Raw genomic sequence first — 6,768 nt, 5'->3', positions numbered from 1 at the left:
ACTAATCTAAAAAGAAAATAAAAATCCTGGAAATTAGCTTTCATTTCGCCTCTGTCAGCCTGAAACCTCTATAAGGCAAAGTTCTTGTGTGAGTCTGTTCTTCAGACCTTGGGTGAGATAGCTCATGGTTTAGATTTACAGATGGGACTAATTGTGGTGGGAATTTTTACAAACACATTCAGACACAGACTTAAAGCCACAGTCTTTAATCATTTTTCTATTAAAATTGAAACTGACATTTTGATCTTTTTCTGAATTCCATTTTTCAATGGGTCATAATTTCAGAAAGGAAATAGGCACATGACTTTTAGTTCTCTAATTTACCATCATTCTGCAGATTCTGTCTAGTGATTCTACAAACCATAGCTTAACAGGGTCAGGTCAAGAATGCAATGAATAAAGCTACCCCACGTAGGAAGACAGACAAACTTGAGAGTCTTACTTATATAAAAAGAGTATATCTCAGCTCTAGTTGATGACAACCAGGTAGAAATTCTAATTTACAGTTGTGAGATTTACAGTTTGGGGTGAGAAATTATAAATGTAGATTTTCATATTAAATTACCTCATTTAAAGAAAATTAAACTTAATAATTAAATAAATGCCATACGAACAAAAGAAAACCTGTCTATAGATTCTCAATATAGCACTTTGTTCTAAAATCCTATAACTACCTAAAAATCCCAGCATATTGAAGCAGGGAAGGTTATTATTTTTCTAGGTTCAAGGGATTCACATGATTGTAACTGGTCATTTATGATGGAGAATAAAATATGACTTTAGAAAGTCCCCTAGCAATATGAAAATATTCATAGCTAAAATTAAGGACTAACCAATGGAGTCTCTATTTTAAGACACACTGGCTGGAAAAATATATATTATTTTTCTTGCAGTGATATCCCTTCCCCTTTGTTTGGAAGTAGTGACTGAATTTTATATAATTATAGCTAAGAACAATTTTTAAAGATTGTCAAAAGATTGCTTACCATAGACATTTAAAAAGTAGAAAAGAGGTAATAAGAATATTCTTACAGATGAAGCAGCTAGCCTTGTTTCAGAGGCATATTAGGACTTTAAAAATAGAAACTAGCAAAGGTATTGTCATAGGAAACCTTGCTAAGACTCTTCTCTGGCATTGACAACTCACAGGAACAAAAAAGGATTTCGGGCAAATTCCGTTTCTCTCTCTCTCTCTCTCTCTCTCTTTCTCTTTCTCACTCAATCACTCATCTCTCTCTCTCTCTCTCTCTCTTTTTCTCACTCACTCATTTCTTCTTTTCAACAGAAAGAGTATATTTCCCAAGAGTCATTGCCTATTTTTTTAAAATTTCACCACACATTCATGCATCAATGTCCTTTTTTTTTTTCTAACTTCAGGAAAAAGTCTAAAGTTATTTTTTCAAATAATGGAGGTCAGGGATAAGCCATAGAGGTTGCAGCCTTGCTCTGGGAAAGAATGCTCACATTTCATTACCAGGTGATTTCAGTTAGTGAAGCACCAACTCAAGATTTCAAGCATCCAAGATTTCATATAAAATCTATAACATCAATTTTACTCTATTTCTCTCTTTTTTATCTCTTTCTTTATGTTATGTTATGTTATGTAATTCTGAAATGTAGAAACATTTTTTAAAGTATGTGAAAATCAGTCTATAGAGCATACAATTAAGTAGAAACTTAACCATTTTAGTTTGAATTGTATGGAAAACTAATATTTCAGAACCCCAAATATGTACTATTTATTGTATAATTGCTGGTATAATTACTTTTTAGTTTCAACTGATACAATCTTGTCTAATGAATGAATTACTATCAACAAATATTTAACGTTTCCTTTTGGTCCTATTTCATTAATGGGCATTTACTTTTGACCTATTCCTAAATCTTATGATTTAGCCTTCTACTATTTTTAAGATAATTCATCTGTTTTGCTCTGTTTCACCTGACAATTAAAGAACAATAAGGCACTCAGTCACTGAAAAATTTGTTTATGCTTAGGAAAAACAAGCAAACAAAAAATTCTATTTTTGTCTTGGGCATTACAATTATGTGCACACCCTCTTGAGGTATGGCATATTGAGGAAATGTATATGCCCTATGCTGCAGTAGAGACAAAAAGGTTATTTTTCACTCTAAGGTGCAATAGCTGTTGGGGGTTTGTTAGATATTTCTTAAGTAGGGAGTCATTCATATACCTGGTCAATTCTTATTTCCAACAGGTAGGACTAAAACATCAGCAGCTCCCAAGAGATTTATAGCAGACGTCCTATTACATTTTCCCTTTTGCATGCCAGTATGTCAGGGAGCATTTTTAAGTTCTGCATCCTTCTATCCTTCAGAACTTGTTTATTACCTGAACAGTATGAACAACCTTTGGATGTACAATTTTTTTAGCCTCTTTTACAAGTTCTGCAGACTTGGATTCTGCATTCTGGGTGCTATGTTCACATCTTCTTAGCCTGTTCCTTTCTTCTCAGACCTTCACACTGAGCTTCAAAATTCTTCATCTCTGCCAGATCACCATTTTTCCACTTCCCACTATTACTGCTCAATTTTAAGACTGAGTATATAAGGTTATTCAATAGAGAGCCCTGTAAGGTATAATCCATGTTTGGAAATCGATGACAGTTTGCCCTTTTAGGTTGCCTATACAATGTCCTCCACTTTGCCTCACTCAGTAAGGCCTGTGAGGTTTCACTGTTATTTTTCACTGAAACTTTTGGTTGAAATAGGCTGTTTCTTTAGAAAATCCTAAAGCAGGTTATACAAATTAGTATGCTCATTATTATGTTAATCTTATGACCTAGGACAGGGCTGACCAATCAAAATATAATGCAAACCGTATTTGTAATTTTATGTTTTCTAGCATTGACATAAAAAAAAAAATAAGTCTGGGCATAGTGGCTCACACCTGTAATTCCAGCACTTTGAGGCAAAGGTGAGAGAATTGCCTGAGCCCAAGTATTCAAGACCAGCCTGGGCAACTTAGCGAGACTTCGTCTCTATAATAAATTAAAAAGAAAAGCAGGTGTCCTGGTATACACCTGTGCCTTCAGCTACTTGGAAGGCTGAGGTGGAAGGATTGCCTGAGCCCAGCAGGTTGAGGCTGCAGTGGCCATAAACGTGCCGCTGCACTCCAGCCTGGGTGACAGAGTAAAATTCTGACTCAAAAAAAAAAAAAATAAAAGGTAAAAAGAAAACTTTTTGGAGTAAATTAAATTATTTGCACAAGTGTATGTGAGGGGAATCCAAAAAACCTATAATTATCTTTTGGCATGTGGGCGTTTTGTAGTATAGGCTGTCCCTTTCTCTATAAGACCTATATGGTTTCACTGTTACTTTCCCCTGACTCTTTTGGTAGAAGTAGGCTGTGTAGGTAAATGTTCTAGGAACTCATCAGCATCAGTATACTATCTGGTGTTGTGCAAGACTGCGTTTGGTTTTAGTGAATTTTGGGGGGAGATTCTTTCAACACATTTACCCATTTCATGAGAGATGATGCATGAGCACACCTGTCCCACTAAGCTGAGTGTTCTGCAGTTTTGTTTTTTTTCTTTTTGAACCCAAATGGCATGACCTCCCAGTGCTCCATCCTCCTTATTCACCCAGTCTCCTCCCAAGCAACTTTTTTTAAGTCCTCAAAGGGAAAGATTATGCCAATGTGAAAGAGGTAAAACAAAAAACAGCAGAAGTACTAAAAAGGCATAAAAATCAACAAGCTCAAAAACTGAGCAGCATCTTGATAGGTGTATTGCATCAAACAGAGAGTACTTTAAAGGTTACTGAAGTTTAAACATTTCATAATAAACAATTTTTATTAAAAATTTCTGTTTTTTGGGAAGTCCCTGTCATACATCAAATATGATCATTTTAATGTGTAATCAACATTAAATTGTATTAATAATACTTAAAAAATTTTTTTATGATACATCTCCAAAACCAAGTGTGTATTCTATACTTACAGTAAACCTCAATGCGGATGAAAATTTGTGTTAGAAAAATGTGATCTTTATTCAGATTTCATAAACTTTTCATTTGCAAAGGCAACCAAATTGCTCCAAGCATTCAAAATTTTTATTTCTGATAACTAAAAAACTCATGTTTCTTATGTTTTTTAGATCATAAACTGATAACATTTATTTAAACATGAAAAAGTATCAAAGTATACATTGGACACTATCACAAAAGACTGATGACTCATTTAAAACTAAAAACTGTACTTTCCATTTTTCAAACTGTAAGGTTGTTATGTTCTATAGGAAACTACTAGTTGTTTTATTAAAACCCTTTTTCTTTTGGTAAAATTTATTGTATAGATTATTCTTTATAATTTTATGACAAAATTTGAGACTTAATATCTTTTACCATCTCTTCATCTAAAAATATTTTATTTAGGCCGGGCTCGGTGGCTCAGCCTGTAATCCCACGCCTTGGGAGGCTGAGGTGAGTGGATTGCCTGATCCCGCGGGTTCGAGACCTGCCTGGGCAACTTGGCGAGACCTCATCTCTACAATAAATCAAAAATTAGCCAGGTGTGGTAGCGTGCACCTGTAGTTCCAGCTACTTGGAAGGCTGAGGTGGAAGGATCGCCGGAGCCCAGCAGGTCGAGGCTGTAGTGACTGGGAGCAGCCACTGCACTCCAGTCTGGGTGACAGAGTGTGACTCCAACTCAAAAAAAAAAAAAATTTTTTTTGCGACAAGAATCAGAGATACTTCAAGTTAGCCAAATCAGCAAGTTTACATCTTATAGAATTTATTAAAATTTTTTGTTGAATATTTAATTCAAATTTTAGGGCATTAACTTAGTTAATTAATTTTAGGTAATTGAGAGGAAACATATTTTCTATGTATGTGCAAAAAAATTTTTGTTTGAAAAGCAGGACTATTATAGTATAATTAACATACAATAAAATGTATATATTTAAAGTGTACAAGTTTTAAAAATTGTGAAATATGTATACAACCGTGAAACCATCACCACAGTCAAGATAATGAACATATTTATCACTCCAAGAAGTACCCCTCTACAATATCTCCTCCTTTCTCATTCCCCACCTTATCCCTAGATAAACACTAATCTCTGTCAATACAGATTTGGAGGTTAGCAGGTTTTCATTTTTTTTGCTTGCTTGTTTCTTTGTTTTTGTAAAGGGCCAGATAGTAAATATTTTAGGAAATGCAGGCTATATACTAGTCAATGCTGCAGTTGTAACATAAAAGCAGTCATAGAAAGCAGGTGTGCCTTGCCTTTTATTTCTTTTAATGATGTCTTCTAAAGAGCAGAAGTTTCAAATTTTGATGAATATCAGTTTATCAACATGTTTAGATGTTCCTTCTGGCATCATGCCTGAGAAATAGTTGTCTAATTCAAAGTCACAAAGATCATCTATTTTATTTTCTTCAAGAGATTTTATTTTATTTTATTTTATTTATTTTTTTTGAGTTAGAATCTCACTCTGTTGCCCAGACTGGAGTGCAGTGGCCGGTCCCAGTCACTGCAGCCTCAACCTGCTGGGCTCCGGAGGTCCTTCTGCCTCAGCCTTCCGAGTAGCCAGAATTACAGGCATGCGCTACCATGCCCGGCTGATTTTTTGATTTATTGTAGAGATGAGGTCTCGCCAAGTTGCCCAGGCTGGTCTTGAACCCGCGGGCTCAGGCAATCCACTCACCTCAGCCTCCCAAAGCACGGGATTACAGGCTGAGCCACCAAGCCCGGCTTCTTCAAGAGATTTTATAGTTTTAGGTTGTTCATTTAAGTTTAAGCTACAGCTTGAGTTAATTTATTTACATATGGATATTTGCATATAGATTCTTCACTGAATAGCCTTTGCCTCTCTGTTGAAAACCATTTGTTCATATATGTGTGGATGTATTTCCAAAATCCGTATTCTCTCCCACTGATCTATTTGTCTACCTTTATGTCAATACTATACTGTATTACTGGAGATGTATAACAAAGTCTTTCTTTTTTTCCCCTCAAAGTTGTCCCAGGTATTCTAGGCTCTTTACATTTCCATATGAATTTATGAAGTAGTTGGTCAATAAACAGAGAAAAATCCACTGAGATTTTTATTGGAGTTTTATTGAATCTGGAAACCAATTTAGAGACAATTGGTGTCTTAAAATAGTATATCTTCCAGGCTGTGAACACAATGTTTCTTTCCATTTATTTAGTCTTCCTTAATTTCTCTCAGCAATTTTCTTTTTGTTTTAATTGTACAAGTCTTGCACAATTGTTGTCACAATTTTATTTATTTAATATTTTGATACTATTATATATAGTGCATCTCTCTGTCTCTCTCTTCCTTTTTTGCTCAACCTCCCCTCCTCCGTTTCTGTCTGTCTCCCTTTGTTCTGAAAAAAATCAAGCTCTTTACCGCCATAGATGGCAAAATTTTGTTGTTTCTGGCCAATTGTGAATACTTGTGGTCTCACCACATTTGTGTGAATGGGCTTAGAAGTAGTTCCCCTCTCAGTCAAGAACAGGGATGAGCCTGGCACAGTGGTACCTGTCTTTAGTCCCAGCTACTTGGAAAGCTGATGTAGAAGGATCTCTTCAGTCTAGGAGTTTGAATACAACCTGGACAACATCGCAAGACTTCATCTCTCTCTCTTTTTTAAGTCTTATCCTTTCCATTTAAAATAGAGATGACTACAATCCTAGACCTCACCTTGACGACAGTCTTGTGAGTGACCTAGAGTCAAAGGGACCCAATTAAGTAAGTCACATTTCATTAGCTGGCCCATGGAAACCATGCGATAATAAGT

This window comes from Carlito syrichta, unplaced genomic scaffold, assembly GCF_000164805.1.
Source record: "Carlito syrichta isolate Samal-C Ts95f unplaced genomic scaffold, Tarsius_syrichta-2.0.1 Scaffold315229, whole genome shotgun sequence".
Classification (NCBI taxonomy): domain Eukaryota; kingdom Metazoa; phylum Chordata; class Mammalia; order Primates; family Tarsiidae; genus Carlito; species Carlito syrichta.
This window is presented reverse-complemented; position numbering follows the sequence as displayed.